This window comes from Sprattus sprattus, assembly GCF_963457725.1.
Source record: "Sprattus sprattus genome assembly, chromosome: 6".
Lineage (NCBI taxonomy): Eukaryota > Metazoa > Chordata > Actinopteri > Clupeiformes > Clupeidae > Sprattus > Sprattus sprattus.
The window spans coordinates 1698625-1709917 of NC_137925.1; the positions used below are offsets into that span (position 1 = coordinate 1698625).

Consider the following 11293-nt stretch of genomic DNA (forward strand, 5'->3'; position numbering starts at 1 on the left):
CTCATACAACCCCCAGTCAGCCGGACTGGTAGAAAAGAAAGAACCGATCTATTGAAAAGCCAATTCCGAAAGTGAAATTAGTGATATTAAGCATGCATGTTGATATCACTGTTTGAAATTATGTACGGAAGAATCTATACTGCCTAAACTCTCAAACCATTTGCTAAAACAGACAAAGAGATTGAAAATACATGGCAAAGATTATGTTGAAACTAAATGCTCTCAGACTTCTCTCCCCTACACAGAAACACTGTGAGGCTGAAACCAAGGTTGGGCCAGGAGACTGGGTCCTAATCAACAGTCTCAAAAGAAAACATTTCCACTTGCCCAAGTGGGACAGAGCATACCAAGAGCTACTGTCAACATCTACCACAGTCAAAATAGCTGAGAGAGCCACGTGGATACATCTGACTAACTGTAAATGGGTAAGCCTGCATACGAGGCAGAGGAATAAGGACCATCTTTCTTTGCTGTTTCCAGGTATTGCCCGCAGTGACAGAAAGACCAGTCTACAAAGGGGGGTTGATGTATAGATTCTTCTCGTCTCAAACGCTGGCAGTAGATATAGTACTGTCCTGTGGGATTAGAACCGAGTGGAAATTGTGGAGTAAAAGGTCTATTCCTCTGCAAAGTCATGGGAGGTTACGCAAAGTGGGCCAAAGTATGTGGGGGACTCGTAGCAACGACTGTGGGATTTTACATTGTTGGTCTAATAACATGCTTATGAATGATAGCTATACAGCATCACTTTTCACATTTTAATGCCAGACAATGCTTCACCACCTCCACACATTATTAGCAAAGATGCTCTGTTTGAATGCTATTTAAAACCTGGGGAAAAGAACGATGCACACCTAGGACACTGGACACAATGTAAAACCATTACATATGTGCTTGATAATGGAAGAGAAATACAGTTAAATACTTCATCTGAATGTAAAACTGCGGGGATGTGTTTGAATGGCAGACTTCTTGAAGTACAGGATATAGCCATAGCTGATATGTGGTGGTTATGTGGGAATTGTGAATTAAGAGCTACACTGCCTGTGGGTTGGTCTAGAACAATGTTAGTACAACCTTTTAAGATTACCCCCAGGTCCAAGATACACCAGAACCTGAGGAACGCTCCAATACATTCCGTACGAGGGAGGAGAAAAGCAGCGGGATCTGGTTCGACAACCTGGGCATTCCCCGAGGCATTCCAGACGACTACAAGGCCTTGAACCCAGCAGCGAGTGGCCTGGCATCTACCCTCTGCCCCTGGTGCGTCATCGGAGCACACACAGATTGGATTAATTTCCTTTACTACGCTGAGATGATATTCCAAAACCTGACCAGAGACGGACTACAAACAATCAGAGAAGAACTACACGCCACCTCCAGGGTAACACGGCAAAACACGGCTGTGCTTGAGATCCTCACTGCCGAGAATGGAGGCATTTGTGTCATGCTTGGTACTGACCAATGTTGCACACATGTCCCTGACAACACCAGAGATGGGAAAGACTTAGATCTGATCCTACAAATAAAATGCAAGCGAGTTCTGGCACGCATGATTGGTTTAGTGCCCTGTCGACAATGTTTACCTCATGGGAAGGAATGTTGATGTCTTCTGTGGGATTGATTTTGGGTATTCTTTGTGTGTTGACAACCTGTGCATGCTGTGTAGAACCCTGTATACAGAAGATGGTGACTGGAATGATTAAAACTGCTGACAACGAATACCTTGCCTTACAAATACGTAGCGCCTGTGCCTCTGATGGAAAGTTTGCTTAATAATTATTTACTAAGGTAGATGAAATAATGCTCATTAATGACCTCTGTTCCGAAAATCCATGTGATGAAGCTCAGAATGATGATTTTTAAGTTATCAATTGAAATTGATAATTAATGCTTAAGAAAGATGATTTGTGATTTTGATTGTGTTTGTCATTTTTGATTATCCATTGAAACGGATAAAAGCAGGGATTGATAGAGATTATTTCCAAACACTGTTAATGACTTAAGAATATAATAATCAAGTGACTTGTTTGAATATATTCCTGTGAATTATGTGCTTATGAAAGCAGGAGCATGGCTTTTCTCTCTGTGTGTGTAACTAGAATATTAGGTGCCACTAAGTCTGCATATGAACAAGAGCATGTTTAGACCAGAGGAGATAAGAAAGGAACTGTGCTTCTTCCGACCTTGTGCAAAACTGCCATCCTTGCAAGACAGGGAGCCTCGGACGTGAGAAATCCACCACGTGATCATTCCTGCTCAAATCTAAACTTCTGACTATATAAACTTTGTGCGAAGAGTTTATCAGGGCTTCACTGTCAGCCTCGGCTGGGAGGGGAGCCCAATTGCAATTGTTGTTGTTTGTCTGTCTAATAAATATACTTTCATGCAGCTCCGGAGTCCTGAACTAACTAGGGTGATTTTTCACCTATCAGAAGCAACACAAAACAACTGTCAACCGCTCTAGGTCTGGGGCTCTATGCAAGATATCCCCTTGTGCGGTATCAGTGATCATCCGAAAAGTGCAGAATAACCCCAGAACTACACAGGGGGAGTTTGTGAATGATCTCAAGGCAGCTGGGACCACAGTCACCGAGAAAACTATTGGCAACACATTGGCAAGCCTCCCAAAAAGTTGTAAACAGGCTTTTTGCAACATTGGCAAGGACACCAACCTGCTCTTACAAGTCGATACCGTACTGACTCGAGTACCTTATTGCTTTTATAACACGGTTGCCAGCGACTTTATAAATATTAAGTAAAATTAAATTATAAACAGTAAGCTGCCTTTCAGCACAAAAAAGTTCTAGCCACCAAACATTGTGTATCGCATTTCAGTAGCCAAGAGAAAATAGTTCCCCTTTGTGTGGCTGTTGCTATGCAACAGACAAATAGCATTGGGAACTTCTGTTAACCTAGCACAAAAAGTTTGTTGATGATTAGCTAGGAGATCGACATTGATCTCGCACCATTTAATTCATTCACATTGCTCATTTTATAAAGTTGCCATTAAAATAACAAAAACTACAATGGGACACTTTCAACTTTGTTAATATTTGTTTATATTGATTTGGATATCGCCACTGAGAGCTACGTATGTTTCAATGGGTTTTACGGTCTACGCGTTAGCAGTCACCTACAAAAGTTTAGCACAGAAACAACTAACCGAGTAAAAAGTTGTGAAGATAGCTTAATTCACATGAAACATTCCCCACTACATTACCCACAAAACGTCGCCATCTTGGTTAGATTTATTTTTTTGAGTGCGCACTGATATGGAACGCTCAGGTAGATGAAAACAGGTCGTACAGTTACTATATCGTTGAATATAGCACACCCCCGAACTCACTCTCAGAATGGTGGATTCCATCTACCCGTGTTATAATTCCATCTTCCATCTGTTATAATGTATGTTTTTTGTTGGTGTATGAGCTCTGGCCTCGGCCAAGATTCTTCACTCTGTGTTTTGTCTTCTGAATAAATAACACAAAGACAAGAATGTTTAATCAGATCTTTATTTTTTGTCTCACAGACAAAATTATTACCACACCCACACACTCGCAACTGAGAAATAGCCTGTTAGGTGAAAAATCAATAAAGTGACTGTTGCAAAACATGGTTATAATACAGTGGTGTGGTGAACATGAGGCAGTTTTGCAACAACAAGTGTCATTAGGCCCGTGCCCAGAGACAATTGTCTTGTTAGGTCAGGCAGAAAGGCCTGTTCCCAGGGATGAGACTTGTTTTCAAAAAACAGGCCTACAGGTGCAGACGATGCTGACAGCCAAGCATTAATACAGGGGTCTCGGAATAAGAGACAGGCGAAGCCTCCCAAAAAGTTGTAAACAGGCTTTTTGCAACATTGGCAAGGACACCAACCTGCTCTTACAAGTCACTATTGTCCTGAACTGTTTCTCCGCAACAAGTGAGCGAGAATATTCTGATTGGCTGAGAGTGGATAAAATGCATAGGTTTGAGAGAATATTCTGATTGGTTCAACTTGGATAAGTTTTGGATGTTCAATTGGTTCGATTTGGATAAGTTTTAGGCTTTTGATTGGAAAAGTATACTGACAAAATATGCCATTTTAAAAGTTAGTGCACTGGTTATGTGGCAGAGCTGCTCCATGGATCAACACTCCGATTTGAATGAAAGTCTGCAAGAGTAAATACACTTCAGTTCACCGCATTCGGTCTTCTGACTCTCATTGAAGTATCAACTCTAAGATTTGGAAAGGTTGTTTTCACTACAACATAAATGGTGTCTAAGTGGGATTGAATAAAGGACAAAGGCTCCCCATCCTTTCTGGGATCCGGTCAGCTGACGGGGGTGACTAGAGGCGCCACTTAAAAGTAAAGACAGCATTTTTCTGTTAAACTAGTTATCCTGCTGGCAAAGAGTATAGCCCAGAGAGGAAGGTCTTTGCAGTCCTCAAAAAAAAGAACCTATAAAGAGATAGAGAGAGAGAGAGTCCGGGGCGGTGATCTGACATTAGCAGACCTAAATGATTGTGTGTAAGCGCCAGCCAAGGGCGTAGGTTTGCATATGGTCCATAGGGAGTAGTCACGACCAAAGTTTGGGATAGACACAATTGTCCCCACCAATATTTTGTTAATTTTAATTGCCTGTTAGAAAAAATATTTTGCACAATGTATTTGCAAACTCATTCGTATTATTATCTATACTATGTTCGTCGCCAGCAAAATAATAAAGCCTCATAATAGTATTTTGTTCAGTCTCAGGATTGATATTTTTGACCCTTGTGCTTTGCAGATAGGAAAATGGCACCAAAAAAGAAAAAAAGACATCTGTTAAATAAATGATATTAAGACATTAATATTAATGAGACAGAGACCAGCCATCAGAATCCCAGCGTTTTATCTTTTGCAAAAGAGGTAGAGTGTCACAACCAAATATCATGAACAAACTCTAAAAGATGAGCTGGGCTTAGCCAGCTTTTATATGAGTACAGAAAGAAACATGTTTAATGAGCACATGACACAGGGCGTTATTTTCCCAGGATGTTGGAATGTCCGTTTCATTTTGCTCCAGAAGTGTTTTCGGAACATGTACTTGAAAGAAGAACGGTATAGGTATGTATGATTATGAGTAGAAAAACAGGTGGTAGGCCTATGCCTCAGCAAACAGGAAAAGGAAGCAGATTCAAATAGAATAACAGTGCCTCATTACCTTATTGCCGGGGAGTGTCCCTACCAATGCTGAGACCAAACCTACGGCCTTGGCGCCAGCGCATGTGTTAGAGATAAAGTAAGAATACATTTAGAGAAGTCTAACTGTGTTGTACAAGGTAGTGAAGAGCTGCCTGCTCAACAACTGCTATTGTTAGGTGAGAATTCACTCAAGTTACCTCAAGACTTCGGAGTTACATATACTGTAAGTATATTTATTAAACCACAACAACACGCTTGTTGGGCTCACCCACTTCCCAGCAGGTCAGAGAGAAGCACGGGCCCTCTCTCAGAGAGAGAGGAAGCCCGGGCTTACTCACAGACTGCAGCAATAATAAACACATTGCACAATGTTTATATAGATAGAAGTTTAGCGTTCTCTGGTGCCAAACATTTGTCAGCAAGGATAACCACGTAGTGGGTCTCTGGCGTCCAAGGCTCCCTGTCTTGCAAGGATGTCAGTTTTGCACAAGGTCGGTAGAAGCACAGTTCGATCCTTCTTATCACCTCTGGTCCAAACATGCTCGTACACTGTATGCAGACTAAGTGGAACCTAATAGTCTAAGTTACACACACGCAGAAACACAGAAAAGCCATGTTCCTGCCTACATAAGCATATGATTCATACAAGGTTATTATTAATACAAGGCATTAGAATAAAATATTCTGAAGTCATTAACAGTGTTTCGAAATTATCTCCATCATTAACTCCTTTTATCAATCTAAAGGGATAATTACAATCATAATCACAATTTATCATTCTTAATTCGTCTATTATCAATTTCAATGGATAACCTCAAAATCATCACTCTGAGCTTCATCACATGGATTTTTGGAACGGAAATCATTACTGAGCATCCCTCCATATCATCATAAGTCAATCATTTAATTTGTCATCATATTTCTCATACATTACACATTTGTATACTTTGCATTTGAAAGCTAACATAATGCGCGTCAACTGTGTTCACCTTCGAATGCAGGCGATTACATAACATGTACAGGTCTTCACATTCTCTAAATCCAGTGCTACAGGGTTCACCAGGAGTAGTTTTGGTTGGAACTTGGAACTACGGGGACGTTTTTAAAGGAAGTCCTGGGGACGTGTGCTGACAGACCAAATTATAAGGTTCCCTAAAAGTCCGTTTTAAGGCTCATGCGAACGTCACGCATGAGGACCACAGGTAAAGGTAACGGGGACGTTTTTGAAGGACGTCCTGGGGAAGTGTGCTGAGAGACCAAATTATAATGTTCCCTAAAAGTCCGATTTAAGACTCATGCGAACGTCACAGAAGGACCAAAGGTAGACTTGCTACGAACGTCAAAAACGTACTGGTAACGTCCTCTAGCGAACGTTGTGGCGGGGACCAATTGGGGACGATTGGGGACCTTGCGAATGTCCTGTGTCCTGGGGACGTTCCCTGTTTGCGGGGTGTTGTGATGTCCATCAATGTGCAGTCCCAAAATGTAGAGCTGTACAGGATAAAAGTCCAACACATTGTCTCACTTTCTTGTAACTCCCATGACTTCACAGAGATAGGAAAGTCCCGCCCTCCCAGTATTCACTGTATTCACTATTCTTAGTTCTTACAGCTTGTTACCTTGAAAACTAGGCTCAACTCGCGTGCATAACATCCTTGAGCGCTCTTGGATGTCGTAGTAATGTAGGTTATCGGCCAGTTTATTAAAAAAAACGATATCCTTAGTCTATTTATAGATTAACGTTATGTATTTGCTTACCCAAACCAACGGTTTTCGAAACATATATGTGTCTATTTTAACTTCTACGACTTGTTTAACACTGCAACGTGTTTCTAAATATCAGTGTGTGTGTACAGTGACACGTTAAATCAGTACATTTGCGCTTATGTAAGTTATCGGCCACTCCCACTTCGTTCCAATTACCCCGTTGGTTTTCGAAATATTAATATGCACGCAGCCTGCTTTTACATACTGTCGTATTAAAAGTGGTGGCACCCTCTTAGGCTGCATGATAATTTTCACTGTCTTCACACAAAAAAGTTTTTCTAGTTAACACTGAGTACTGGAGTGTTTTCCAGACAAAGATATTTAGTGTAGCAGTATTTAATTGTTTGAAATTAAATCAAATGAAAGACTGCAAATATTTAGGCACCCTTATTATTTAAATGATTTGAATACTTGTAACTACTCATTACTGAATAATTTCAACACATAATTAGTCTGATTAGATTGTTAAGCTAAATAAGGAAATATTTTTCCTTTTTATGTTGCACTGAAAGTAAGTCATTTAGTGTGTTCTTGGTCACATCAATTTGAAAGCTGGACCAAAGTGTTTAATTCTTTATTCAATTACATTTAGGCCAAAAGTTAAGTTGTAAGTACAGTCTGGACAGTCTTTTTCTCTCAATGCCTCAATAGGTAGATCTTGCCTGTCACCAAGGCAGAGGTTGTGATCTTTGGGCAAAAAAGGTTGGTGACCACTGGTCTAATGCATCAGTGTAGGTTAATGTAGTTAGTGTGACAGGCTAACATGTTTCTTTAAATCGTTTTTGAGGCTAAACTGTGTATACATAATAATATTTTGGGACACCACTTCTTTGAAAAAACATCGTTTAATGTATTCTTAAGCCCATACATTGTTGAGTTTTATTTAGGCATAGCAGATGCCTAGGGTGTGTAATGTGTAGGCTATTTCTTTGCGTTCTTGCAATGTAAAAGGGAATTATTTTATCCCAAATATCAGAGACTCAGTCAAAGTGATGAATAACCAAATGTCAGGTTTTATTCTTTCAGTGGCGACCACCAAAGGAGAGAAAGAGACAAGACTTCGCTGCCAGAGTTCCACATAGTCTCACTCGCTGTCTCTACAGAAATCAGTCTTTTAAACTCTAGGAAGGTAAGTGGTTACCTAAATGCGAATCATTATCTGGGAGACAGCAGGACTGGGATGCTATAAGACGCAACGCGTGGTGGAGAAAGGGCGCACACGCAAAGGGGCGCCGTACCATAGGGTTCAAATACACATGCGTCTTTTTTCAGGCGAAGACGCTTCAGTAACGCCTTGGCAAAGTGCGGAGACCAAAACAGACTTTTCACAGCTAATAATAATCACTCCGCGATGAAAGCGCATTGATGAAAACCGTTCATTCAAAATTCTGACGTTGAAAATGGAACTATTTTTCGTATTAAAATGTTAATTTGTTGACTGTAGGATTGTTTTATAAAAGCAATACTCGTGGGAGTGGGGTAGATAAGGGATAATCCCACTCCCACTCGTGCTATATCGCTTAATCATACCACATCTTCCAGCATCAAAACAGGAAATAAGTGATAAAGTAGTTAAGCCCGCCTGTTGCTTGATCTGATTGGCTGCCTGGGCCGAGTGTGACATTGATGAGCGGTGCGCTTCCCTGCCTTGCGCTGGAAAGTTGAGAATAGTTCAACTTTTAAGCGCACCTAAAAAACGCTTCAAAGACGCAACGCGTGGTGGAGAAGGGGCGCACGCTTTAAACGCGCCTTACCATAGGAATCAATGCATTTGCTCGCGTCCCGTTTTTACAAAAACGCGTATGTGTATCTGAGCCCTAACGCCTTGGCAGTTTGCGGAGGGCAAAACAGACTTTTCACAGCTAATAATAATCCCTCCGCGATGAAAGCGCATTGATGAAAACCGTTCTTTCAAAATTCTGACGTTGAAAATGGAGCTATTTTTCGTGTTTAAATGTTAATTTGTTGATTGTAGAATTGTTTTGTAAAAGCAATACTCGTGGGAGTGGGGTAGGTAAGGGATAATCCCACTCCCACTCGTGCTATATTGCTTATTCATACCACACCTTCCAGCATCAAAACAGGAAATGATGATAAAGTAGCCCGCCTGTTGCTTGATCTGATTGTCTGCCTGGGCCGAGTGTGACATTGATGAGCGGTGCGCTTCCCTGCCTTGCGCTGGAAAGTTGAGAATAGTTCAACTTTTAAGCGCACCTAAAAAACGCTACAAAGACGCAACGCGTGGTGGAAAAGGGACTCACACGCAAAGCGCGCCGTACCATAGGAATCAATGCATTTGCTAGCGTCCCGTTTTTAAAAAACGCGTATTGTGTATTTGAACCCATAGGAATCAATGCATTTTCTCGCGTCCCGTTTAAAAAAAAACGTGTATTCGAACCCTATCGTGCTTAGTTTTACAAATGCATTTTTTCTACATTATATTCTCAGCAGCCTATCAGATCTCTTCTAATTTCAGTTTATCACGTTATCGTGTCTATGTGGACTAGGCCCTACAGCCACCGAGACGGACATCGTCTCAGTCCTACCTGTGATCACGAGCAAAATACATTTGTGAATCGCGTTTCGTCTGTTTGTGAATTATAAAACTAATCTAACGCCATACGTCTCCCTGCCTTGCGCTGGAAAGTTGAGAATATTTCAACTTTTAAGCGCAACTAAAAAACGCTACAAAGACAAAACGCGTGGCGGAGAAAAGGCGCTGACGCAAGGCGAGCCGTACCATACCGGCGGGCTATAGGCTACTACTTTACATAACTTTTTGATGCCGTAGACGTAGGGGATGTGGTAGGAACGGTCATAGACATACAGCCGCGGAAAAAATTAAGAGACCACTTCAAAATTATCAGTTTCTCTGGTTTTACTATTTATTGGTATGTGTTAAAGTAAAATGTACATTTTAGTTTTATTCTATAACCTACTGGCAACATTCCTACCAAATTTCAAATAAAAATATTGTCATTTAGATCATTTATTTGCAGAAAAATGACAATTGGTCAAAATAGCAAAATTGATGCAGTGTCTTCAGATCTCGAATAATGCAAAGAAAACAAGCTCATATTCATTTTTAAACTACACAATACTAATGCTTACACTTAGGAAGAGTTCAGAAATCAATATTTGGTGGAATAACCTTGATTTAAAATCACAACTTTCATGTGTCTTGGCATGCTCTCCACCAGTCTTTCACATTGCCGTTGGGTGACTTTATGCTACTCCTGGCGCAAGAATTCAAGCAGCTCGGCTTCTTTTCATGGCTTGTGACCATCCATCTTCCTCTTGATCACATTTCAGAGGTTTTTGATGGGATTCAGGTCTCGAAATTGGGCTGGCCATGACAGGGTCCTGATCTGGTGGTACTCCATCCACACCTTTACTGGCCTGGCTGTGTGGCATGGAGCATTGCCCTGCTGGAAAAAACACTTCTCAGAGTTGGGGAACATTGTCAGAGCAAAAGGAAGCAAGTTTTTCTTCCGGGACAACGTTGTACTTTGCCTGGCTGAGGTTTGTAAAAGACCATAAGGATTGAAAAAGCGGACTGGAGGTTCTTCTAAGTTCGTCTTCTCTGATGAGTCCGATTTCACAGTAGGTGCAAGACTCTCTGGCTTTTAGGCCTCTCCAGGTCTCTGTCTAACCATCAGACGACCATGTGTTGGGCAAAGCTGAAAATTGGACTCATCAGAGAAGACGAACTAGAAGACCCTCCAGTCCGCTTTTTTCAATCCTTATGGTCTTTTACAAACCTCAGCCAGGCAAAGTACAACGTTGTCCCGGAAGAAAAACTTGCTTCCTTTAGCTCTGACAATGTTCCCCAACTCTGAGAAATGTTTTTTCCAGCAGGGCAATGCTCCATGCCACACAGCCAGGCCAGTAAAGGTGTGGATGGAGTACCACCAGATCAGGACCCTGTCATGGCCAGCCCAATTTCGAGACCTGAATCCCATCAAAGACCTCTAAAATGTGATCAAGAGGAAGATGGATGGTCACAAGCCATGAAAAGAAGCCGAGCTGCTTGAATTCTTGCGCCAGGAGTAGCATAAAGTCACCCAACGGCAATGTGAAAGACTGGTGGAGAGCATGCCAAGACACATGAAAGTTGTGATTTTAAATCAAGGTTTTTCCACCAAATATTGATTTCTGAACTCTTCCTAAGTGTAAGCATTAGTATTGTGTAGTTTAAAAATGAATATGAGCTTGTTTTCTTTGCATTATTCGAGATCTGAAGACACTGCATCTTTTTTGCTATTTTGACCAATTGTCATTTTTCTGCAAATAAATGATCTAAATGACAATATTTTTATTTGAAATTTGGTAGGAATGTTGCCAGTAGGTTATAG

At 41.1% G+C, this 11293-nt stretch overlaps 1 protein-coding gene across 4 annotated transcripts in view; it reads left to right on the forward strand.

Annotated features, from left to right (window-relative positions):
• LOC308366720 (GTPase IMAP family member 8-like) overlaps positions 1-11293 on the forward strand; it is a 97402-nt gene that overhangs the window by 67628 nt on the left and 18481 nt on the right. The gene's annotated exons all lie outside the window — the stretch shown is intronic.